Source organism: Delphinapterus leucas, chromosome 12, assembly GCF_059928025.1.
Source record: "Delphinapterus leucas isolate spDelLeu-1000000601 "Yukka" chromosome 12, BTC_Dleu_Yukka2, whole genome shotgun sequence".
In the NCBI taxonomy this organism is placed as follows: domain Eukaryota; kingdom Metazoa; phylum Chordata; class Mammalia; order Artiodactyla; family Monodontidae; genus Delphinapterus; species Delphinapterus leucas.
Genome location: NC_143140.1, coordinates 89,193,164 through 89,220,856, shown reverse-complemented (window position 1 = coordinate 89,220,856; position 27,693 = coordinate 89,193,164). Strand labels below are relative to the sequence as shown.

The 27,693-nt window shown below is 43.1% G+C and overlaps 1 long non-coding RNA gene across 2 annotated transcripts in view; it reads right to left on the bottom strand.

The window, feature by feature from the left end:
• The window catches only part of LOC149747924 (uncharacterized), a 44,121-nt gene that overhangs the window by 15,612 nt on the left and 816 nt on the right, over positions 1 to 27,693 (bottom strand). The window contains exon 2 of one of the 2 annotated variants that reach the window (XR_016395274.1): positions 1 to 27,693. This exon is cut by the window's left edge and continues 8,171 nt beyond it. This is a non-coding gene — a long non-coding RNA (uncharacterized LOC149747924). The other variant, XR_016395273.1, reaches the window with a different exon arrangement.

The following is a 27,693-nucleotide window of genomic DNA, read 5'->3' as shown; positions in this document are numbered from 1 at the left end:
GATGAAGACAACAGCATAATAAACAAGCACATATAGGGAATGTCAGAAGGTGGTAAGGGCGGAACCAGAGCCGGGAAGGGGGATGAGATGTGCAGGGTGGGAGTCAAGACCACGGTCTTCAATTGAGTGGTGTCCCTCGGCCTCACTGAGGTCTGAGTGGAGGAAGATCTTGAAGGAGAGAGGGCGGCGGCCACATGGTGTGTCTGGCAGGAGATTCCAGGTGCGGGGACCAGGCAGCACGGAGTCCCGGGGGAGGAGCGTGCTTGGCGTATTTAGAAAGGTGAGTGGGACTAGGGACTTGGGGTTCTACTCGGAGAGCAACGGAGGTGTTGGATTGTTCTGAACGCAGACGTTAAGTTTTAAAACATATTTACATTTTAAAAGGATCGCCCTGACTTCTGTTTTGGGAACTAGGGTGGAACTGAGGGGCCAGTTAGATCATGACAATAGCCCAGATGGAGAAAGAGCTTGGCTAGGATCAGGGTAGAGGCAGTTATTCCGATGTAATAACAAATAGAATTAGCAAACAGGTAAGTTAGGAGACTGCCCTCTATAAAGCAGACTTTTCAATGCAAACAAGAGCATGGTAAGTTCCTTTAACTTACCATGTAGGTTTCAATTCACAGAAACTTAACCTGTGCACGTCATTCAGCGCACATTTTTATGTAAGCAAGGGAGACCCATCGTTGTCTTAAGAAGGTTATTGCTAAGGGGTGGGTGGGGGTGGGTGGAGGACGGATGGACTGGGAGTTTGGGGTTAGCAGATGTAAACTATTGTATAGAGAATGGATAAACAAGGTCCTACTCTATAGCACAGGGAACTAGATTCAATATCCTGATAAATTATAATGAAAAATAATGTATACATATGTATAACTGAATAACTTTGCTGTACACCTGAAGCTAATGCAACATCGTAAATCAACTATACTTCAAGAAAACAAATTTCTGAAAAAAGGTTATTATCAATCAGTGTAAAACAAACGGGTTTCTCATCCTTGCTTAAAACCCAGCAAGAGTAATGCAAACTTTCTTTTCTAGTTAAATTTTCAACAGGGAAATGTCCCTAGGAAGTCACAATAAACAGAACTGTGGGAAAACACGTCAAAGGTTCCTGCCAGAGTTAAACACATGCACCCACGAGGAAAGGAGCTACTGTCTGTTGAATGTCTCAGAAGTTCAAGGAATTTGCCTTCAAAGTTCTTTCGGACAAAGACGCCTCTGAGCTCACATTCTTTTCTACGGGGTATAATGATGCTTTACAGGGAGGGGAGCCCATTTAGAAGCAGAATAAATGCAGGGATTCTTGGGGACAGAGAGACATTGGCGACAAAAGAGAGTTTGCAGCACACAGGGAGCTGCTTTGGGGAGAGGCGGGCACGCGCGGAGCGCACCGCAGACGGGCACGTCTCGTTTAACCTATTACTCATCCTGAACAACCCTTGGGACCATCAGACCTTAGGACAGTGGCGATGCCACGTGGAAATATGCAGCATATATCACTCGAGCTGATTTCTCTTTAATTTAGTAAGTCCATATCATCAACCAAGTTGGAAAACAGTGGACGTGTTAATGGCAAGTAGACTCAGAGTCTGGGATTTCTGTTTTCCTGAGGCTTTTTTCTGCTCAATAAAGTATTTAATGTATTACTACTATTTTTCTCTTTCTGGTCAGTCGTATAAAATGTCCTCCTTTCTTGTAAAACATCAGGATTGGCAGGACCTCAGCGATCAGACCTGTCCCTATTCCTAACTATACTCGTGGAGAAGCGATACCCAGGAGGGGGTAAGCCCCTTGCCCAATATCACAGATCTGGCAAAGGGTGGGGCAGGGACTGGGAGCCAGGTTCACTGGTGTGCCAGCTCCAGCTCTTCAGCCAATAACTTCAGCAGGGCTGTTGTTCAAAACAAAACAGAACCAAAAACCCCCCCCAAAAAAGAGAAAAATCCACATAGAAAACTAACTGAAAATGTATGGCTGACTCTTAATTATGATCTGAAAACTGCATTCACCCCTTTAATACATATTTATTGATGCCTACAACATGCCAGGCAGGCTGCTAACGTGGGAGTGAATAATGAAGAAGGCAACCACAACCCCTGTTCCAAGGAGCTTACAGTTGAGTGAGGAAGACAGACGATGAAACATGCAGTTAAAATGAAGAGCAGTGGTGACCCTGTAGGCGAAGCACGGTGCACTACAAGAGCAAGACAGAGACATTTTTTAAAAATAAATTTATTTATTTACTTATTTTATTTATTTATTTTTGGCTGCGTTGGGTCTTCATTGCTGCACGTGGGCTTTCTCTAGTTGCGGCGAGCGGGGGCTACTCTTCGTTGCAGTGCGCGGGTTTCTCATTGCAGTGGCTTCTCTTGTTACAGAGCACGGGCTCTAGGTGCGTGGGCTTCAGTAGTTGTGGCTCATGGGCTCTAGAGAGCAGGCTCAGTAGCTGTGGCGCACGGGCTTAGTTGCTCCGCGGTAGGCGGGATCTTCCCAGACCAGGGCTCGAACCCGTGTCCCCTCCATTGGCAGGTGGATTCTTAACCACTGCGCCACCAGGGAAGCCCGACAGAGAAATTTCAATAACGTGTGTGAACTAACACACCACTGTAAATCAACTATACTTTAATAAAAATTTTTAAAAAGTTAAATCTAAGTAGTCTGTGTGGGGTGAACTGTAAGGTGATGGATGGTAACTAGACTTTGGTGGTGATCACTGTGTAGTGTACACAGGTGTCAAATTATAATGTTGTACACCTGAAACTTACATAATAAAAATGTGTGTGTGTGTGCATGTGAGAGAGAGAGGTGCACTGTGTGTGTGTGTGTGAAAGAGAGGTGCATTGTGGGTGTGTGAGGTGCATTGTGTGTGTGTGTGTGTGAGAGAGAGGTGCAGTGTGTGTGTGTGAGAGGGGCAGTGTGTGTGTGCGTGTGTGCGTGTGTGTGCGTGTGCGAGAGAGGGGGCAGTGTGAGTGTGCGTGTGTGTGTTGCGCGCGTATGTGTCCGCATCTGCCCACCGGCCCCGAGCGAGGACGCTGCCGCCACCCTTGACCCCTCTTGCTTCTCACCCCTCTCACCCGTCCGCCATCACCTTCTGGCCGTCTGATGCTTGTAATTCCCGAGGCTGTCTCCCCTCCCCACCCTTAACACCGGCCCGTTCATCTCGGCCTGACTACTGGCCGAGTCTCGCAACTCTCCTCCCGGGATTCAGTCTTGCTTTCTTCAATTCTCTTCCTCTGCAGATGGATCTGCCTAAAGTGCAACTCTGACCATGTGAGCCCTCTGCTTAAAAATCCGTCATGGCTCCCCATTGGCTAAGCATAAAGTCAGAGTTCATTAACACAGCCCCGAAGCCTCCCTGAGTCGGCCCAGCCTCTACTTCTCCAACGTCCTCCCTTGCCTCCTGCTGTCCGTCACTGCATACGCCAACCGTTCATACTTCCCGCGAGGGCAGCAGGCTCTTTAAGGCATCTGTGTTGTCACTCATGTGTCTCTGCTGCGACTGCCACCCCCTGCCACACGCCCTCCCCCCCTTGCTGAGGGTCCTCCTCTCTGACTCCATTCAGGTATCCTACCTCAGGGAAGCTTCCCTGGTGCCCCTCCTGTCACCCCGCGAGCTACCTGCTGCTTCTCCGTGTTCACCTGGTACCCTGGGCACATCCTAAAAGTCACATGTTCCACGTTAAATTATAATCATGTGTCTATGGCTGTCTCCCTTCCCAGCATCTGACAAGGATGGCCTCGCTCAGCTGTGCAAGCTTAGCACCTTGCACAGGCCTGATCCACGGCAAGACGTCAATGCATGTTTGTTTAATGAAAGAATGGTGATTGCAGGTCTTACATGTGGGTAATTCTCAACCCAGCAATCAAAAGTTATTATATGTGGAAGTGAAATGACGGGGCTTTGCTTTTCCCTGAAAAGGAATAATTGATTTAAGCTTCCTGAAGATTACTGATTTTGGCAAGACAGATAATAATAATATCTAAACTTGTCTGTGTTTTCAAAATACAATGGTCCACACTGTTTTGTTGCCAAAGAAATATAAAATCATTATATACTCTGGTGAATTATTTTAAGTGTTACAAAATACCACAACACTAGTCCTGAGTCATAGCCTAACTCGTTTCTAGAATAGTCTGAGGTAAACAAACTGGGAGGAGACCAGCACCTGGGCAGGGTTCCGTGGGTGGCACGGCCTGGTGATGTCACCATTCAAAATAGCAGATTACCAAAATGGCACGCATTTACCTTCAAATACCTATGCTTTCTCCTAAAAGATTGACCTATCTTCAAAATTAGTTACTATTCTGTAAACACTGATGGGAAATTTAAGGAGGTCTTTGGAAGAAGAGAAGCCTCAGTAAGTGTTGGGAGGGAAAAGAGAGGTTAGCCAGATTTTATAAATGATTACCAAAGACAGCAAACTACCTATGCATAATCTAGAATGTTTATAAATGAAAATTGACTGTACTTCTCTAACTACATAGAATCTGAACTCTGAACTTCAAATTACAAACTACACAATCACTATGACAGAGTTTGTAGCCTTTTTTTTGGTGGGGGGGGGGACAAGGAAAGCATTTTGTCATGAAAACCACCAGCCCATCCCTACCAACGCAAACATATATCCCCCTTTTCTTAATATAGCACACATGCTTTAGTTTTAGCACAGCGAGTGTTTGGAGGATTTTTTTTTCCAGTTGTGTTTATTTATAATATGGGTGTGGAGTAAAATATCACATCACAACACCTTATATACTTCCACGCAAGCCATCCTTTTCTGCCCAGAGCTATTTCTACATTCCTCCTCAACCTCAAATTTAAAAAGTGTATCCTGTCAAATTGTGATAAATTGTTACCTGCATGGCAAAGAACTTGCTAACTAGAAGTAACTTCAGTCTTCTCAAAGTACATCCTTTAAGTAACAAATTGAATCTACACTTTGTACTTCTGTAACCTTGAAAAAAAAAAGGGTGAGGAGGGGGCTCGGCTAAACAGCTGGATTATCCCCAAGAAGGCTTGAACATATTTCAAAAAACCTTTTTTTTTTTTTTTTTTTTTTGCGGTACGCGGGCCTCTCACTGCCGTGGCCTCTCCTGTCGCGGAGCACAGGCTCCGGACGCGCAGGCTCAGCGGCCATGGCTCACGGGCCCAGCTGCTCCGCGGCATGTGGGATCTTCCCGGACCGGGGCACGAACCCGTGTCCCCTGCATCGGCAGGCCGACTCCCAACCACCGCGCCACCAGGGAAGCCCCTCAAAAAACATTTTAAAATGAAATTTTGTTCTTAACTGAAAAAAAATGAAACGGTATAGTTTGGTGCAGAACTCATCTAAAATTAGGTCTTTGGTGAAAAATCTTTCTGCCCATAACACTGAGGCTGTGTGTTTATGTGTTTGTGTGCACTTGCCTGTGTGTGGTACTTCATAGTCGGAAAATGGTAACTTGGGCTCAAAAATTTTTTTTTAAATTTAAAAAGAGGGCTTTGGTAAAGTTCTTCAACAAACCCTAAAATATAAATGTTTGTTGGAATGCTTTTAAGAAATTGTACACATAGTAAATAATCAGTTTTTTCATAAATGCAAAACTTCAAAAAGTATACAAAATATAATCAAGCAAAATGAATCTGACCTTTCATATCTAGAATAAAAGCATTTAAAAATGTTTTGTGAAACCTTAATATGTGTTTTTTTTTCAATTACTGCTTATCTTGTGCTCTTTTGAATCTAACTGATTTCTAGATCTTCCCTTGCTGTTTTGTTTCCACCTACCTAGGGTTTTGCTGTGTGGTGAGATGGTCCTTTTGTTTTAAGGAAAGGGGGTAAAAACCCAGGTAAATATATGTGTTGTAGTAACAGTACGTGAGATGAGTGAGTGAAGAGGTATTTTCAGTATAATTTTAGCTATAATGAGCTTATCTGTTAGTTACTTGGCCAAGATCATTAAATTACAAAAATAAATATTTTATGTTATTTTGTTAGTATATTTCTTACAAACAAAATACACAAATAACTAAGGGGCAAAGATGGAGGGCTTATGGACATGCCACTGTAGGTATAATGACAGCATAATTAGAAACTTTACTTATATTCCTAACGAATAGAATAGACCGTGATTGACCCATAAGTGTGCCTTTCCAGTTTACTTAGTCCTATATCTGTGAATCAACATCCTTCCTGAAATTAAGGAAATTAAATTAACTTAATAATAATGTAATTGGCCAGAAGACCATCATTAGAAGCAACTGTAAAAGTATCTCTTAGGGGCTTCCCTGGTGGCGCAGTGGTTGAGGGTCCGCCTGCCGATGCAGGGGACACGGGTTTGAGCCCTGGTCCGGGAAGATCCCACATGCCGCGGAGCGGCTGGGCCCGTGAGCCATGGCCGCTGAGCCTGCACGTCCAGAGCCTGTGGTCCGCAACGGGAGAGGCCGCAACAGTGAGAGGCCCGCGTACCACACACACACAAAAAGTGTATCTCTTAGATTTAACTCATCATTTTCACAATCCGGCAAACAAAATTAAATCTGTACTTATTTATCCCATAACTATCAGGCAATACCTATCCTACACATTAAGGTAAAAAACTGGGAATAATATGACATTTTAAGATGTCTAGATTCCTAAGAAGAATGTAAATGAAGCTTTGAGGTAGTTTTAACACGTGACATAGAGTCCTCTCTCTTATTGACTAGAAAAAAAAATTGGTGATGAAAGGGGAAGTGGTTTTGTTAAAGATGTGAAAAAAATTAAAATATCCTGTTATTTGATCTATAACATTCATATATTAGAAATACTGATAAATATTGTCACCTTCCCCCTGGATATTGGTATGTTGACCCAGGTATAAGAAATCTTTGATCTGTTGGTTTCACAGAGTAAGACATGGTTTGAACATAGACCAGTCAAAATTCTTCCTTTGCTTTGGGAAATTCATTTGTGAGACATCTGATAGATTACATATAGTTTTAATAGTTGCTCAAATGCATAGTTAAGGTCACAGAAAATTCTGACATTCCCAACATATTGATAGTTATATTGACCCAAACAGGCAAAGTGGTCAATAGCAAATAGTTTATGGCAGTAATGCCTCCAATCTCTTTAATCAGGAGTATAGAAGCAGTTCTCCAGTGGTATTTTCTATGTATTTTCAGAGAATTTGCTGCCCTCAATTCTCTTACTGAAATGGGGGGAAGCCAAATCCTTGTCAATTGTATTCTAAAGTCTCTTTTATTTATGACCAAAGCCTTCCCTTTAATAACACGGTTAAAATAGAGGTTGTAAAACCAAAATCTACAAAGAAACAGAAGCCTGTATTGAGCACACATAAGAAGAAAATCTTGACAGAACTACTGTTAAAAAGCCACATGGAAAAGTAGCCCAGTGAAGACAATAGCAGTGTAAATGATATCTCAATAAACAATCCACATGAGGAACAGCTCAAGCTATGATGATAAAAGAATGATAGAACAAACAAGCAAGGGTGTGAGGCGAGCAGAACAAAGCGATCGCTCATAAATGGCTTCCAGGAAAGCAAACGGGAGATTTTATAAAGAGACAGGAAAAGGGAAAACAAACTGGTATAATTTGATGCACCTTCTAATTCTAATGAAAACATCTTTCAGTTTTGCTGCAGAGAAGAGGCATAACAGAAGGAGAGCTGGAAGCTGAGGAAATAAATTACAACTGGGAAAAAAGGATTTCGTAAGGATGGGGTAGCCTCTGGGTCCACTCCTCAGAAATCCTCTTTTAATTGGCTGGGGGCAAAGTGATGCTTACTAATACAACATGACAAATAAGTAGAGATAGATTAGATCCCAAAACCAAACGAAGGAGCAAAGGGAAAGAAAAGTGAGGGTCGACACCTACCCAGCGAACTAACTGTTTTCAGGTTGATGTCCTTTTTCAACTTCAGGAGCTGATTATAAAGCAGTTAGCTCAATGGCTACAAGCTTGGTCCATTTCAGTGATATAATTTCATGGCTTTTCTAATAGAATTGCCACCAAAATCCTTGGTGGCAGGTTTCAGACATTCAACCCAGAGTACCCTGATTCTCTCAGTCATGAGACCCACTGCTCAGCCCAGCTTCCCTCATACCCGCAACACCCAACTCCAACGATGGCCCTTAAGGAGCTCTGGTTGGGTTCCCATTCCTCTGCCTAGAAGACGATTTCTTCCATCCTCATGCCCTCAATCCACCATCTCTACCGTTCTTCCTTGATCAGATCTCAGCAAGAGAGCTGGAATCTAGAAACAGCTCTGGAAGTCTCTCCCGACCACCCTACCCTCCACCAATTCCGGGTTCAATACCTCCTGTGGACGCCTGTAACCCCCCATGCTCCCCCATCATGGGCTTTATCACAGAGGCGTGTAACTGCCTCTGTCTTCATCTGTATCCCTCACTTACCTGTAAGCTTGGGGTGAGCAATGACCATGCTTGCCTATTTATCATTTTTGTTTCATCCCAAGGCCCAAGACATTGGTACACAATCCATACACATTTGTTGCATGATTACATGAAAACATAACAAATATTTTATTGCCTTGCATTAAAATCTTTACTTTTCTAATGACTTTTGATTTCTAATGTAAAGTATTGGGTTGGTCAAAAAGTTTGTTCGGTTTTAAGTAAAAACAAAGGACACATTTTTTCGTTTTCACCGAGAGCTTCATTGAACAATGTATTCATTAGCCGAATGAACTTTTTGGCCAGCCCAATATTTATAATGTACATATAAATATTGCTTTCAAAAGGCAAAATTTCCCAATTAATTTTTTTTTTTTAAGTTGGAAGTTGGCATGTTTACTTATTCCAACGTAATCAATTCTTTCCTTATGTGACTGAACCAAGGAAGAGAGCTGTCCTAACCAGTGAAGTCCCAGAGGGGTCAAGGAAGAGCTTCTATGGCTTTCTTGGGTGACATCCCATGGGAAGACACCAAAGGTACAGAGACGGTTTGGGAGCTGGGAGATAGGCCTTGACATCCCTCTAGTGGGGTGACACCTTCTAGTGAGGCTTCTAGATGAGGGTACAGATTTCAGCCTATCGGCCAGTGTTCCTTATACAAAACGGTTTTTGTATTTTCTTGAAAGGGGAAGAAAATGTGAAAGGTGAAGAAAAGTATGAAAGAGACTCATACCTAATGTGGGTTTTTTCTGTTTTTTTTTTTTTTTACTATCACATAACTATGCATAAAAGTAATAGTTGGTTCTCCCTTGCCTCCATGATTTTCATCTGTGTGTGTGTGCGTGTGTGCGTGTGTGTGGGCTGGGAAGACAATTAAAATCTTTTGTTTACAATTTAAAGAAAACACAACAACCCAGAACCTCTACTATTAAGGATTCTGCATTCTTCCTTATTGACAATTATTTCAAATCAAGGGCTGAAGCTGGTGCCTATGTAGATTTCAGGAGAAAGTTTCCCTAAGGGGTGATAGGTAGAAACCATTCACTAATTAATTCTGATTATTCAGTTTATTAATGATGATGGCATTAAGAATTAGGCTGCTAAATGCCTTAGTGAGGATTTAGAAGGCAACAGGTGATTGCTCAGAAGAGTCAGGACAAGCTATTCATGATATGAGCAATGGGAAGTAGCAGAGGGAGAATGGATCTGGGGATCAGATAAAACTGTAACCTAAACTAGCTCCTTCGTCTCTGTGAGCTTCATTCTACTCATCTCTAAAATTGTGGTAATAATGTTCTATTTTAGTGGGCGTTGTGAGCTCTAGAGATATTACATGAAAATACAGGGTGCTTGGCAGCCACACAATAAATGGTAGCCATTATTTCCAATTTCAGTCTGAGGATTTAGCAGGTAGATGAGAAGCCTGCTACAGGTACAATACATATCTGTTTCCCAATAAGTCATTTCACAAAGGTGCTCATGCTGGCCTTATGCAAAAACAGAAACATGAAGTGAAATTATAGCATGTTAAGTTTCTGTATCTGAAAATTCTGGATGGATAGATCACTTTCCACTCTAAGACTCGTTTCTAGGGGCATGTCACAAGGCTCCGGCATTGGCTCAGCTCTACTCAGTGCTTTTATCAGTGACTCGGAAGTGGAACAACATTGGGAGGTATAGGTAATAGTTTTACAAACCAGTCAGAATATGAAAGTTTGCAACAGACTATTAAGAAGAAATCTAGCAGATATAATGTCAAGGGCTTCCCTGGTGGTGCAGTGGTTAAGAATCCACCTGCCAATGCAGGGGACACGGGTTCGAGCCCTGGTCCGGGAAGATCCCACATGCCACAGAGCAACTAAGCCCGTGTGCCACAACTACTGAGCCTGCAGGCTGCAACTACTGAAGCCCGTGTGTCTAGCCCGTGCTCCACAACAAGAGAAGCCACTGCTATGAGAAGCCCACCTGCCGCAACTACAGAAAGCCACCGCGTGGCGACAAAGACCCAACGCCGCCAAAAATTAAAAAAAAAAAGAAATAATGTCAAGTCTCTGCTAATCAGGAAAATCAAATTTAAATAATAATAAGAAAAAGTACATGTGTGTGTATATTAAGAAACACAACAATCAAATATAACATGTGTTCATTGATTGGCTCTAAAAATTAGGAACATCTGTAGAAATCATTTTGAGGACAATTATGGACATCAGAATATAGACAGGGTATTAAGTAATAGGGAATTACTTTTAGTTTTCAAAAGTATGTGGAAAGGGTATTATGGTTATATAAAAGAATATCCTTATTTTCTGGGGTAAAATGTCAAAATATGTGTGTGTATATATATATATATGTACACAAAATACATACATATATATACACATACATTACAACATTTCAGTGTTATATATTACTAACAATTTTAAAGTAAAATAATATTCACATATGTGTGTGTACAACGAAGACAACGAAAAATTCTCAGAACTGAAGGACATGGCTTTGTATGTTGAAACGGCCCACTCGAAACACAAACCCATGTGAATGGACATTTTAACAAAGTATTCAAATACTGGGGATAAAGAAAATATTCTACAAATTACCAGAGAGAAAACACAGGCTACGTGGGAAGCATAAAGAATGAGAATGATATCAAATATCTCAACAGCAACACTGGGAACTAGAAAACAATTCTGGGGAAAAATGAACGTTTTACCCAGACAAACTGTCAATTAGGTGCAAAAGTAGAGTTAAGACATTTTCAGACGTGGAAGATATTAAAAGATTTATTTGCGTCAACTGATTTTCCATGAGAGAGCCAAGTCCATTCAATTAGGAAGAACAGTCTCTTCAACAAATGGTGCAGGGGCAGGTGGATATCCACATGCAGAAAGATGAAGTTGGACTCCTACCTCACCCAATACACGAAAATTAACTTGAAATGTACAAACAAGCTAAATAGATGACCTAAAGCCATAAACCTTTTAGAAGGCAACATAAGGGTAAATCTTCATGACCTTGAATTTGACAAAGAATTCTTAGATATGACACTAAAAGCACAAGCAACAAAAGAAAAATAGATAAATTGGACTTATTCAACATTAAAAACTGTTGTGCATCAAAGGACATAATCAACAGTAAAAAGCAACCCACAGAATGGGAGAAAATATTTGCAAATCATATATCTGATAAAGGTCTAGTATCCAGAATATATGAAGAGCTTTTACATCTCAACAACAGAAAGACAAACAGCCTAATTTTTAAAATGGGCACAGAATTTGAATAGACATTTCTCCAAAGAAGATATACAAATGACTCACAAGTACATGAAATGATGCTCTACATCATTAGTCATGAAAGAAATGCAAATCAAAAACCACTTCACACCCATTAAGATATCTATACTTTAATAAGATGGAAAATAACAAGTGTGAGTAAGGATATGCAGAAACTGGAACTATTGTTCATTGCCAGTAGGAATATAAAATGGCTCAACAGAAAACAGTTGTCAGTTCCTCAAAATGTTAAATATAGAATTACCATATGTCTCGGGCTTCCCTGGTGGCGCAGTGGTTAAGAATCCACCTGCCAATGCAGAGGACACGGGTTCAAGCCCTGCTCCAGGAAGATCCCACATGCCGTGAAGCAACTAAGCCCGTGCACCACAACTACTGAGCCTGTGCTCTAGAGCCCGTGAGCCGCAACTACTGAGCCCAAGTGCCACAACTACTGAAGCCTGTGTGCCTAGAGCCTGTGCTCCGCAACAAGAGAAGCCACCGCAATGAGAAGCCCATGCACCGCAATGAAGAGTAGCCCCCGCTCGCTGCAACTAGAGAAAGCCCGCGCGCAGCAACGAAGACCCAACGCAGCCAGAAAATAAAAATAAATTAATTAAAAAAAAATTACCATATGCCTCAGCAATTCCACTCTTAGATATGTTCCCTAAAGAACTGACAACAGGTACTCAAATACTTGTACACAAATGTTCATAGCAGCACTGTTAACAACAGTCAAAATATGGGAGCAACCCAAGTGTTCGTCAGTGGATAAATGAATAAACATTGTGGCCTATACACACAATGGAATATTATTCAGTCGTAAAAAGGAATGAAGTATTGATATAGGCTACTACATGGTTGAACCTGGCAAACTTTGTGCTGAGTGGTTGCCCCAGGCTGGAGGAGGGGAAAATGGGAAGTAACTGCTAAATAGGTATGGTATTTAATTTGGGAGCGATGAAAATGTCTTGCAACTAGACAGAGGGCGTGGTTATACAACATTAGGAATGTACTAAATGATTACGAATTGTTCACTTTAAGATGATTAATTTTGTTATGTGAATTTAACCTCAATTTTTAAAAAGTTCCATGTATCTTTTCTAAGGATGATACCAGAAAATTTGCTCCAGCAAAATGAGGAAGTAATACATTTTTTAAAATGTGGGACTCAAGAAACAGGGGATCAAATATCAAAGAGGCAGAGGGACCTGCAGGATGACAGTAGATGGAGATCACATGACAACTGTGCAGCAGGCCTGTCGCACATCCACCTAGCCCAGGTTGGAACAGGGTAGAAGGTTCCAGAGGAGAGGTCGCTAAGAAAATTGCTAGACTGTCTAATGGATTTGGACATACATAAAAGATTTGCAAAACTGGTAGAGAATTTGGAGTGGAATTTGTGAAAGCAGATAAAATGCTTTCAAAAATGGCAATTATTAATTCCAGGGGAAAATGTAAAAGTATGTTACATGACTCAGTTATAAATAGCATTTCATAGTCATTAAAAATATGAGCATTGAATATTTACATAACTAAAGAAAAAGGATGTGTGTGTGTGTGTGTGTGTGTGTGTGTGTGTGTGATGTGATGTGATGTTGACAGGTGCACTAAAGAGAATTAAATCCTAATATTCCAGAGTGGGAAGTCAATAGATAACGATTAAAACTGAATAAAATCAAGAAGTACCAGGACCAGAATGTTATTTAGAGGTTTGAAGGTAAATAAAAATAGAATCAGTTTAAGGAGTTCAAAGTGGTGGCCTCTGGGGAGGGAAATGCAGGCACTTCACAGAACTTTTTGACTCTCTAAACTACGTGCAGAGGTTGATTAAAAAAGCTAAATTAAGTCAAAAGAATTTTAGAATGCCAAATCGACGGGAGGGGTACTTACTAAGTTATGGTAGTGCTGTGCGGGCTTGGGTTATGGGCTGGGGAGAATAGAGAGGATTTCATCTTTTTTTTTTTTTTTTTTAAGAATAATGTTAAAATGATGACATGTTCAGTTGTTAATTCCAAGTTGTGGGAAAGTTGGTAAATTGCTTCAGTATTTGTTCAATCTGCCTTTTTCCATATAGTTCCATTTCTTAAATTAACACAATATGATGAACTGTATGGTCAGTTACACAGGTGAGATGGGGAGAGCCAGCTTCAGGGCAGTTTACACGCAGGATAGATGAGCTGCTAGTTTAAAATGAAGGGTTCTTTTAACAAATGACTGTTTGCAGAATTAATAGGAATAAGGCATCCCGATCAAGGGATGCATAATAATGGACCCACAGGGCTCTGTCTTAGTTCTCTGGACCACACCTAGAGGGTACAGTAGGGTCCTTTCTAAAGTGTCACATTTTCTTGGGATGCTGCTGGGGGACACGGGAAGTCCTACAGCACCAGGCGATGCTGGGTCTGGGAACATGGGTGCTGGCTGCAGAAATCTGGAGGACCGTCATCTAGAAGAGGGACTGAGTGATGACCAGCCCAGCACAAGAGTCACTGAAATCATTTGTTGATCACCTTTAAGAGTTGGGTGCTGTGACTGATTAAGTGTCCACTTTCCTAAATCCGGTTTTGTATACTTGTTTTCTACTTTTGTAGGAAAGATGAACTACCAGTAATCAATTCAAAAGAGCAATTTCCAAGGTCCGACCTCCAGGGAATTCAGTTCTGGTCCTCTCCATTTATCAGCACTTTAACTGACTATGACAATCGCCGACAACTTAATGCTGGTCCAGCAGCATAAATTGTTACTTTCAGTTTTTTGTTTATGTAAGCACAAAAGCATACACTGTTTTTGTTCTTGTTGCTTATTTCACAGATCTATATAATCCACTTTTTTAAGTTAAAGGAGGTCTTAGTGATGGGCAGTAAAAATATAAACTCAGTACAATGTATAATACACCTTTTTCTTACAAAGGTAGCTATCTACCTACACACACATACACATATATGTCATATGGGTCAAACTACTAAATGGAATAGAATTTTTAGAAACTGGAATTTTTTTGATTATTAAGCACATTAGCTAGTTTTAGAGTACTAATTTTACTGCACTCATATAAATTTATCGAAGCCTAAACTTCAGAAGAGTGGAGGATAAATGTCAAACTGATCTAAACAAAAAGGTTTCTGCTTTATTCCTTATTCTGCAAATAAGGAAAGAGAGAACTGAAGAGAAAAATAGGAAGTCATCCCCCCCCCACCCATGACTATGAAGCAACCCACAATTCTGAAAATCAGTGAAAAGGTCATCTCACCTGTAGTTCTACGTAACATGAAGCATACACAGAGCACATGAATACTCCTAGTTAAGAACATATAAATCCCCTTTTTACCTAGGATCAATATACCCTACAATAAGCTACTTCTTGTCTTTTAAATGAGTCAATAAAAAAAATAAATTGTTTTGCATGGCTTTCTAGGAACACAGCTACGGCATAAAACAAGGTAAATCTGTAGAAGGAAGATGACAAAGCCACACTGGGCATGCTAAGGGGGCTCCGAATTTCTCTGCTCAGAAATACAGGTATTAGACGCTCTTTGACCATCTCTTCTTAACCTAGCCTGTCCCAGTCTCTTCACATGCCCTCAGGAAAAAGATGTTAAAACAGGGAAACGCAGGGGCCTGCCCTCCTCCGAAACATCTCCTACCCCGGCCAATTTCGAAATTCCCGGTTCAGTGTCTGGAGCACCAGGGTTATGCATCACCACTCGCGGAAAGTGAAAATTCCACCCCTCCTCTTCCACACAGATTGTCAACCGCGCCACCCCCAAACTCCAGGACCGGGCGGGCCACGCGCCAGAAAACCGCAGCCCAGGATCGAGGCGGAGGGGTTCCCTACCTTTGCTTCCCGCCTGCGCATCCTTCCCCCGGACGGGTCCTGGCTCCCGCCGCCCGGGCCCTGGCCGCGAGGCCGCCGCCGCCCGGTGACTTTGCCGGAATGCAGGCAGCTGCCGCCTTGGCCAGCATCTCCAGTTTTCCTATCCGAGGCAGAAATCATCCACGGGAATTGGCCACGTGCCCTCACCAGCTCCCGCCCCTGCCTTAGAATTCTTCTCTCCCTTGCAGCCCGAGTCTGCAGCCTCAGAAGAGAATGAACCCACCTGCTGGTGGAGTCACTGAGGATAAAAACCTGCGACAGGTTTGGTGACCTGGGGATTCCCTCCTGGGGGCGCGGGCGCTCAACCTCCGCGGCAGAAAAGGCTGGGGTCTGCTGCCCCCTGCCGGCCTCTATCGGTATCCGCTTCTATTTAACTGGCTCCTAAGTTCTCCGCCAAGCCTAGCGCTTCAAAGGCAAGGCTGAAAATAAAGGTTGTTTGCGCTTCTGCGGGTTAGTGAAGTCTTAACTGCGTCAGAGCTATTGCTTTGAGGCGCTGGGATCGCCCAAGGGGAGGCAGTTTCAGCGTTGCTGGAAACTCCAAGCTCTTGCACGAAGCCAACTTTCCACATTAAGCATGTAACATAATCTACTTTATCTCCTACAGTTTGCCCATCTCTACAAAGGAGCAAGCCTCTGCAGAATCAGGCTTTGTGAAAAGTTTTCTTAGGAGAAGAAAGCGGTGGATGTCCTGATTCTTTGCCTGTTGTTGACTGCATCGAAAGCTGATGCCCTTAAAGGCATTTATGGATGAACAATCAATAAAGAGAGAGACCAAAAAGGGGAGGTTTCACTCAATTTCATCTACTTGAGCACCAACACACCCTCTGCAGGTTTGGGTACATACAATGGGCAATACAATGTCCTGGAGTTTAACCTCTGCTTGGTGACGTTCATCCTAAAAACAGAAAGCGAGCAGAACTCTGCACAATTCAGCGGCAAGCTCAATGCAAGACACTGAAATGTGCAAACCCAGGCAGAGAGCCCCTGGACAGCGGTCCAAGGATGAGCATCCCGCTCGTGCCCGTCCAGGCAGCACACTTCAGACTCTGGACTCTGGTTTGAATTTTGCTCTTTTTACCAGTGCTTGGCCTTGCCTCATTGTTGGGGCTTCCAGGGTGATAACAGTTCTGCAATTGCACTAGGTGCTCGATAAATGCTCATTCTGAGTGCTGCAGTTGATGACTATGGCAATGATAGGAAGCTGAAGGGCCTGACCCTGGCATTGGATGCCCCGTCAATCCCTGCCCCATCCGGCCTCATAATTGTGTGGCGCTTGGCCAGTTATGGAACCTCTCCCCCTTTCTCACATCAGTAAAATGTGAGTGATGATAACCGTAGCTCCCCCTTAGGGTCATGAGGAGGAGTGCGTAAAGTCCTAAGGACACGGCCTCGTACGCGGCCATTTCCCAATCAAGTGTAGCTAATATTTTTGTTGTTGTCGCTATTCCTTCTCCCCAGAAGAAATTTGCAAGGCAGTAGTTAAAAGCAGTCACTTGGGACTCAGATACTTGGGATCCTCTCCACTGGCATAACTTTGGGCAGGTGAGTTCCAATTTCCTGATATATAAGATGGTAATGATAATGGAGACAAAGCTGCTGGTTATATAGCATGATACGGAGTTTTACTGTACTTCACTCATCATGCTGTTCGTGCCGGGCACAGAGTGGACAAGCCTGCAAAATACGGTAGTTGGAAGTAAAAAACTGCCCCTGAGCTAATAATGTCTTTACCTTATTTCACTTTTCCACTCATTTGCTTATCAGCAGGTTCTTAGTGAATCTCCCTCCCACGTCTGAACCCTGTGATTCCTCCCGATGAAGGCGTGGCAGTCGGCAGCTCTTTGTTTCAGGCAGAGTGTCTCTCCTGCAGTGTCTGACAAGCAGTAATTTCCAAAGAAGGGTCCCCCAGGACTTTCCATGGGATTCCTGCTAATTTTGGCCTGGGTAGGTGGAAAGGCATCTTGAGGAACAAAATGCAGTACCCCTTTAGCTTCCATAGTTATTCAGATGGTGGAACTTGGTTTTGTAAAGTAGGTCAAATAAGACTGAACAATGTTTATAATAATCCATCACTCCTTGGGTGACGGGGGAGGGTTCTGAAAGGAACTGAGGTAGAGAACCCGGCAGGAGGCTTGCAGTGAGGTATAGCTTGGCTAACCCTTGCCTATGTAGCCTTTTAGAACTATATCCATCCAACTCATTGAACTGGAATCTCAACTTAGCAGATATCTTTTTCCCTTTGGCCACTCTCAGGGGACTCAGGAAACCAGGTGGGAATGATTCAGAAAAGGGTTTTGTAAAATCCAGGGGATTACTTTCTGTTGCCATGGAAGTCAAATGACCCTAGAAAAGGAAAACCTCCTCTTCTCCACAAATGGCAGCCTTTTCTTTCTCAAGAAGCCTGGAGCTCCCTGAGTCTGTGATGCACTCTGCCTTCAGTGGCACGTCATGCTCTTTAAGTTAAAATCCACAAAATTAATTGCATATTTAATAAGCAATCAACCCTCTCCCCCCAGCCCCAGTCATCTGGCCCCAATCTGATTTTCCACTTTTTTAAAATAAATTTATTTATTTTTGGCTGCGTTGGGTCTTCGTTGCTGCGTGAGGGCTTTCTCTAGTTTTGGCGAGCAGGGGCTACTCTTCCTTGTGGTGGCTTCTCTTGTTGCGGAGCATGGGCTCTAGGTGTGCGGGCTTCAGTAGTTGTGGCTCACGGCTCAGTAGTTGTGGCACACGGGCTCAGTAGTTGTGGCTCACGGGCTCTAGAGCGCAGGCTCAGTAGTTGTGGTGCACAAGCTTAGGTGCTCCGCAGCATGTGGGATCTTCCCAGACCAGGGCTCGAACCCGTGTCCTCTACATTGGCAGGTGGATTATTAACCACTGCACCACCAGGGAAGCCCCTAATTTTCCACTTTTATCTCTCCTCCCCCAAAGCTCCTCACTTGCTTCTTTTTTTTTTTCATTTACTTATTTTATTTATTTATTTTTGGCTGCACTGGGTCTTTGTTGCTGTGCGCGGGCTTTCTCTAGTTGTGGTGAGTGGGGGCTACTCTTTGTTGAGGTGCGTAGGCTTCTTATTGCGGTGGCTTCTCTTGTTGCGGAGCACGGGCTCTAGGCGCGTGGGCTTCAGTAGTTGTGGCTCGTGGGCTCTAGAGTGCAGGCTCAGTAGTTGTGGCGCATGGGCTTAGTTGCTCCGCGGCATGTGGGATCTTCCCGGACCAGGGCTCGAACCCGTGTCCCCTGCATTGGCAGGCGGATTCTTAACCACTGAACCACCAGGGAAGCCCCTTCTCACCTGCTTCTTTCGGTCCAGTCAGGGGTTGCAAACTCAGATGTCTCCAAGCGCCAGGCAGGTGAACTGAATTCTTGGTGACAGAGCCAGATATGATATTCTTAAAACACAGTCATCAGCAAACGGAATCACTGTCACTCAGCACTGTCACTCCTGCCAAGCATACAGAGCCAAGTTCACTGTCCCTCTCTCCTCTGAGCTTCCGCCACTCTCTCCACTCGGATTTAGCCAGAGCAGCCTAGGCATTCAATACATAGCCAGGTGGGGCCAGTGTCCCTCCAACCATCAGAGACGGGTGATGTTTCCAGCAGGGGTGAAGGTGCTGGAAGCCAAATAATTGGCCTGTGCACTGGGATAGGGCGCCCACGAGAACTTGATCAAACCAGGTCCCAGCTCATCCTCCTGAGACGCTGGAGGGGCCGCCAGGCTCCAGGGTCCAGATCGCACCTCTGGGCAGCCAGCCCCTGGTGTTCCGTTCCATCCCTCTGTGAATCTCCTCAGGCGCTGGCTCTAGACTGCCCTACTTCCTCTGTCTCCAGTATCCCAACCCGCCCCTGGCCGTGCTCTGAAGATGAACACACCTTCTGCTCTGGGGAGGAAACAGACCCTGAAGGAAACTCCCTCGGCTTCCTGCCTGGGGGACAGCAAGCTTCCCGCCGCTGGATCAGGGCTCTCCTCCCTCTGGCGCTTGTCTCCCGGGCCCCCTTCCCCGCCGCCCCTGCCATCTATCAGCGGGTGCTTTGCAGCTGTGGCCTCTCTTCTCCTCCCTCCATGCCGCTGACCCCCTTGCTGCTACGGTCAAGGAACATTTTCAGTCTTTATCTTTGTACAGTGAGGTTTTGGTTGAGTAGAAAGGGAGCTCAGACGGTGCTGATAAACAGAGTTCAGGTGCCCCCCGACGGATGCTCCGTCTGGATTGAACGCTGCTACGAAGCTGGGAGAACCCTCCACCTCCCCTCACTGACCTGGGTACAGAGGACGCAGATACCCTAATGCCTGCTGAAGCGCGGGGATATAAAGGGGTGAAGGATTTGTGGGAAACCACCCAGACTTCCTGAGAGAAAATGTACAGTTAAGGGAAGAAGGCCCTTACACACAGAGGTCTACCCAACACCATGACGTCAGGTGGGACAGACTACTGGTTTGAGACAGAATATGGGGCTCATTCGAGAAATCCATTCCAACCCTGACGCCACTGTGGAAAAAGCACACTTCTGTATGCTTTGTGGAAGAAGGATTGCGTGACTATGACAATTCAAGATTGCAACAGTTTGGACCCCCAAGCAACTTTGTGTTGTTATAGCCCTGATTGAACATAATGGGGAGGGTATCCTCCCACTTAACAAAAGCTGCCCTTTCTGAGTACAAGGACAGATTGGAGCTTATTGGGTGAGGGGGCCACCCAGAATAAACAAGTCCCTTTACCTAGCAAAGACACAGTGATGTCGGAGTGTTCTGATACCACCAGCAGAGGTGGTGGAGGAAGACGAATCTCTGGCTTGACCTTCAGTAGAAGCTGATGTGCTTGAAGCTGCTTGGGCAAACTCCAAGGATTTGATCTGTGTTAAGATAGGAGAAGGATGAGGTTTTTAGGGAAGCACTGTTGAGAAGCTATAGAAAAGGCTGAATTAGGGAACACATGTGAATAGATCGAGATACAGAGAAATGACTAAAGCTTAAGTGGCAGGGCTCCACCCTTCCACGGGCCCCGTGGCAGACGGTGTTTTCCACGATGGCAGCAACAGGACCGCCCATCACACATGATCTTCCCACAGTGTGAGGTCACACTCCTCCCACCGAAAGGTGGGGTCTATGTGTCCTCCCTGGAGGTCTGAGCAAGCCTGTGATTATGGTGGGGGTGATGCTTGTGACTTTCCAGGCTTGGTCATAAAGGAGATAGGAACCCAGCTGCTACACTTCCAGAAAGCCCAGGATACATGGAGAGGCCACAGGTGCTCTAGCCCACATGCGACCTGAGGTCCCAGCGACAGGCAGTATCCACCCTGAGACACGCGAGTGAGGAACCCTTTGAGATGATCCCAGACCCAGTCACCATCTGAACTCGACCTCCCAGGGACCCCGAGTGAGAGAGCCGCCTGGCTGAGCCCAGTCAACCTCCAGAATCTTGTGAGATGATGAAATGATTATTCTTATTTTAAGTCACCGTGTTCTGCGGTGATTCATTCCACAGCAAGAGACACTTCAACAGCCCTTCTGAGGCTCTGGAAGGGTCTTAGTGAAACGGAGCAGGACCCTATGGTCTATGCCCCCCATGTGCTCCGCCTGCCTTTTGTCTGTGGGAAAACTTTAGCCAAGCAATAAGTTTAATCAGAGGAATGAGAAAATGCAGAAACAAAGGAAAACTGTCAAAGGAGACCAAATAATAATAGTTTAGTCATTAAGCAAAGTCAAGGTCCTTTAGTTCCTCCTTAAGGGCTATAGATAATATTCTGAGCCACATCCTGTGAGCTGTCTTGTAGATACTGAAACCCACCAGGTGGAAGACATCAACTACATGATGACCAGACTGTAGCTGTGACATAAGCTGCCACAGTTCCGAAAACTGGCCTCAAGGAAATGGGAACAAACCGACCCTGGAACTGAAGATTAACTGTACTTAAAACAGTCAAGATGACGCTGATCAGACGACCTGATGATTCATTTCAAGATGACCGTCAGAGCTGCCTGTGCTGATTCTGCAGGTGGCCCCCTCCCTCTGCCTATAAAAGCTCTTGCCCACCAATTGTCGGTGGGGGGCTGGGGTGAGGGGGGCAGAGCTGGCCTTTGGACAGGCACATGCCCTTCCCCCTGGCTGCAAGCATCCAAAACAAAGCAGACTTCCCTTTCCACCAACCTGGCCTCCTTACTGGCTTTGGAGCGGCCAGCAGCCAGACGCCACTTTCGGGTACACTAGCAATGTATTCATGTGGTCGTACGCTTTTGTAAAATTTGCAAAATAAAATATTTTAGACAAAATTGGCTAAAACCTCTGTTTCTTTCCACACTGACCTTCCCTCCATCTCTTTAGGTTAAATGGCACTGGGGTGGTTGTGGGCATTTTGGGGATTCAGCTAAAGGTGAATTGAGTTTGGGTTCGGTGGGATGCATTTATGGGGCATGGATTCATTCCTGTGTGAGTTACTGCTGGCCGTCCCAGTGCAAAATAGCTTCCAGAACATTCCTAATATCCACCGTGCTGACTGACCTGACAGGAATGGGCAGGACCATGGACTGAATCAGGATAATGTGATGTGATATGTGGATGCGAAATGTACCAAGCTAGAAGAGAGTCTTGGGAAGTATTCCAAATCTTACAGCTCATACATAATAGTAGTTTGATGGAAGTTTCCCTAAATTTGACAACAATCCTTACAAGCTGTCTTTCATTATCAATAATAAGATATGAAGCTGAAAGTTTTTAAATCCACCAGTAAGAAAATGGTAGAGAAAGAATGAATTATTTTTCTCTCCTCTCATAGAACATGACGTTACAAAATTATTGTTATATGGAGATTCAATCAAAGAACACACAGCCAAATATGTTGGGGCAAAAGTATTACAGAGGTGGGTCAGGAATTTGTTGAATAAAATATGCTATTTTCCTGGGTTTCATATATATTTGGTGGGAGTGGTGGGCAGAGTAGACTTTGTGAGGAGCCTGGGCCATTGAGATTTGGCTGAGTAAGGTGTTGTGACCTCATTTGTTCTCACCTGCTGGGACACACAGGCACATCTCACTTGAATTCTCAGAAGCATTTGGGCACTGCTGACCACTCCCACCTTCAAAAAAAGTCTCACTTTCCTTGGCTTCTTTGAACCCCTACTGGCAGTCCCCTCCAGCTAACTGTTCGTCACCTCAAAAGACTTCCATTGAACACTCCCTCACATGCTATGCAAAAATAAACTCAAAATGGCTTAAAGACTTAAATAGAAGACATGACACCATAAAACTCCTAGAAGAGAAAATTGGCAAAACTTTCTCAGACATAAGTCGTGGCAATGTTTTCTTAGGTCAGTCTTCCAAGGCAAAAGAAACAAACTCAAAATAAACAAATGGGACCTAATTAAACCTAAACCTAATTAAATGTAAAAGTTTTTGCATAGCAAAGGAAACCATAAGCAAAATGAAAAGACAACCTACAGACTGGGAGAAAATATTTGCAAATGATGCGACTGACAAGGGCTTAATTTCCAAAATATACAAGCAGCTTATAAAACTCAATAACAAAAAAACAACCAACCCAATCAAAAATGGGCAGAAGACCTAAATAGACATTTCTCCAAATAAGACACACAGACGGCCAATAGGCACATGAAAAGATGCTCAACATAGAAAATTATTAGGGGAATGCAAATCAAAACTACAATGAGAGGGCGAGACCTTCAAGATGGCAGAGGAGTAAGACGTGGAGATCACCTTCCTCTCCACAAATACATCAGAAATACATCTACATGTGGAACAACTCCTACAGAACACCTACTGAACGCTGGCAGAAAACCTTAGACTTCCCGAAAGTCGTGCGGCTGACAGGGTCTTGGTGCTCCAGCCAGGTGCCAGGCCTGTGCCTCTGAGGTGAGAGAGCCAAGTTAGGACATTGGTCCACCAGAGACCTCCCGGCTCCACATAATATCAAATGGCGAAAGCTCTCCCAGAGATCTCCATCTCAACGCTAAGACCCAGCTCCACTCAACGACCAGCAAGCTACAGTGCTGGACACCCTATGCCAAACAACTAGCAAGACAGGAACACAACCCCACCCATTAGCAGAGGGGCTGCCTAAAATCATAATAAGGTCACAGACACCCCCAAATCCACCACTGGACATGGTCCTGCCCACCAGAAAGACAAGATCCAGCCTCATCCACCAGAACACAGGCACCAGTCCCCTCCACCAGGAAGCCTACACAACCCACTGAACCAACCTTAGCTACTGCAGGCAGACACCAAAAACAGTGGGAACTATGAACCTGCAGCCTGAGGAAAGGAGACCTCAAACACAGTAAGTTAAGCAAAATAAGATGACAGAGAAACACACAGCAGATGAAGGAGCAAGGTAAAAACCACCAGACCAAACAAATGCAGAGGAAACAGGCAGTCTACCTGAAAAAGAATTCAGAGTAATGATAGTAAAGATGATCCAAAATCTTGGAAATAGAATGGAGAAAATACAAGAAACGTTTAACAAGGACCTAGAAGAACTAAAGAGCAAACAAACAATGATGAACAACACAATAAATGAAATTTTAAATCTCTAGAAGGAATCAGTAGCAGAATAACTGAGAAGAAGAATGGATAAGTGACCTGGAAGATAAAATAGTGGAAATAACTACTGCAGAGCAGAATAAAGAAAAAAGAATGAAAAGAATTGAGGACAGTCTCAGAGACCTCTGGGACAACATTAAACTCACCAACATTTGAATTATAGGGGTTCCAGAAGAAGAAGAGAAAAAGAAAGGGACTGAGAAAATATTAGAAGAGATTATAGTTGAAAATGTCCCTAATATGGGAAAGGAAATAGTCAATCAAGTCCAGGAAGCACAGAGAGTCCCATACAGGATAAATCCAAGGAGAAACATGACAAGACACATATTAATCAAACTATCAAAAATTAAGTACAAAGAAAAAATATTAAAAGCAGCAAGGGAAAAACAACAAATAACATACAAAGGAATCCCCATAATGTTAACAGCTGATCTTTCAGCAGAAACTCTGCAAGCCAGAAGAGAATAACAGGACATATCTAAAGTGATGAAAGGAAAAAACCTACAACCAAGATTACTCTACCCAGCAAGGATCTGATTCAAATTCGACGGAGAAATGAAAACCTTTATAGACAAGCAAAAGCTAAGAGAATTCAGCACCACCAAACCAGCTTTACAACAAATGCTAAAGGAACTTCTCTAGGCAGGAAACACAAGAGAAGGAAAAGACCTACAATAACAAACCCAAAACAATTAAGAAAATGGTAATAGGAACATACATATCGATAACTATCTTAAGTGTAAATGGATTAAATGCTCCAACCAAAAGACACAGACTGGCTGAATGGATACAAAAACACGACCCATATATATGCTGTCTACAAGAGACCCACTTCAGACCTAGGGACACATACAGACAGAAAGTGAGGGGATGGAAAAAGATATTCCATGCAAATGGAAATCAAAAGAAAGCTATACTCATATCAGACAAAATAGACTTTAAAATAAAGACTGTTACAAGAGACAAAGAAGGACGCTACATAATGATCAAGGGATCAATCCAAGGAGAAGATATAACAATTGTAAATATTTATACACCCAACACAGGAGCACCTCAATACATAAGGCAAACGCTAACAGCCATAAAAGGGAATCGACAGTAACAGAATAATAGTAGGGAACTTTAACATCCCACTTTCACCAATGGACAGATCATCCAAAATGAAAATAAATAAGGAAACACAAGCTTTAAGTGATACATTAAACAAGATGGACTTAATTGATGTTTATAGGACCTTCCATCCAAAAACAACAGAATACACTTTCTTCTCAAGTGCTCATGTAACATTCTCCAGGAGAGATCATACCTTGGGTCACAAATCAAGCCTTGGTGAATTTAAGAAAATTGAAATCGTGTCAAGTATCTTTTCTGACCACAATGCTATGAGACTAGATATCAATTACAGGAAAAAATCTGTAAAAAATACAAACACATGGAGGCTAAACAATACACTACTTAATAACCAATAGATCACTGAAGAAATCAAAGAGGAAATCAAAAAATACCTAGAAACAAATAACAATGAAAACACAATGACCCAAAACCTATGGGATGCAGCAAAAGCAGTTCTAACAGGGAAGTTTATAGCAATACAATCCTACCTCAAGAAACAAGAAACATCTCAAATAAACAACCTAACCTTACACCTAAAGCAATTAGAGAAAGAAGAACAAAAAACCCCCAAAGTTAGCAGAAGGAAAGAAATCATAAAGATCAGATCAGAAATAAATGAAAAAGAAATGAAGGAAAGGATAGCAAAGATCAATAAAACTGAAAGCTGGTTCTTTGAGAAGATAAACAAAATTGATAAACCATTAGCCAGACATATCAAGAAAAAAAGGGAGAAGACTCAAATCAGTAGAATTAGAAATGAAAAAGGAGAAGTAACAACTGATACTGCAGAAATACACAGGATCATGGGAGATTACTACAAGCAACTATATGCCAATAAAACGGACAACCTGGAAGAAATGGACAAATTCTTAGAAAAGCACATTGAGTTACTTGTAGTGAGGTGGATGGACCTAGAGTCTGTCATACAGAGTGAAGTCAGTCAGAAAGAGAAAAACAAATACCCTATGCTAATACATATATATGGAATCTAAAAATAAAAAAAATTGAAGAACCTAGGGGCAGGACAGGAATAAAGACACAGATGTGGAGAATGGACTTGAGGACACGGGGAAGGGGAAGGGTAAGCTGGGAGGAAGTGAGAGAGTGGCATGGACATATATACACTACCAAATGTAAAATAGATAGCTAGTGGGAAGCAGCCGCATAGCACAGGGAGATCAGCTTGGTGCTTTGTGATGACCCAGAGGGGTGGGAGGGAGACGCAAGAGGGAGGAGATATGGGAACATATGTATATGTATAGCTGATTCACTTTGTTATAAAGCAGAAACTAACACACCCTTGTAAAGCGATTATACTCCAATAAAGATGTTAAAAAAAAAACTACAATGAGGTGTCACCTCACACCGGTCAGAATGGCCATCATCAAAAAGTCTACAAACAATAAATCCTGGAGAGGGTGTGGAGAAAAGGGAACCCTCGTACACTGTTGGTGAGAATGTAAATTGGTAAAGCCACTATGGAGAACAGTATGGAGTTTCCTTAAAAAACTAAAGATAGATCCACCAATCCCAGTCTTGGGCATATATCCAGAGAAAACCATACTTCAAAAAGATACATGCATCCCAGTGTCCACTGCAGCACTATTTACAACAGCCAAGATGTGGAAGCAACCTAAACGTCCATTGACTAAGGAATGGATAAAGAAGATGTAATATATGTGTGTGTGTATATATATATATATATATAAAAAAATTTTATATATATATATAGGAATATTACTGAGGCATAAAAAAGGATGAAATAATGCCATCTGCAGCAACATGGATGGGCCTAGAGATTTATCATACTAAGTGAAGTAAGTCAGAATAAGAAAGACAAATATCATATACCACTTGTATGTGGAATCTAAAATATGATACAAATGAACTTACTTACAAAATAGAAACAGACTCACACACAGAAAACAAACTTATGGTTACCAAAGGGGAAAGGGGGAGAGGAATAAATTAGGAGTTTGGGACTAACAGATAAACACTACTATATATAAAACAGATAAACAACAAGGTCATACTGTATAGCACAGGGAACTATATTCAATATTTTGTGGGACTTCCCTGGCGGTCCAGTGGTTAAGACTGCACTTCCAATGCAGGGGGCGTGAATTCAATCCCTGGTCGGGGAGCTAAGATCTCACATGCTGTGCGGCAAGGCCAAAAAAATAAAATAAATTTTAAAAAATCTTAAAAAGTCTTGTAATAAATTATAATGGAAAAGAATATGAAGAATATATATATATTATATATATAATTGAATCACTTTGCTGTACACCAGAAACTACCACAACACTGAGAGAAAAGAAGAAGAAAAAAAGACTTCCCTTGTTCCATCCCAGGTCTTCTTTTCTTCTCTCAGGGTGACCTCATCCACGTCCCTTGTTTCAGTGTTATGTACCTGATTCTACATCTCCAGCCCAAACCTCTTCCCTGGGTCCTAGACCAGGAATCGGCAAGCATTTC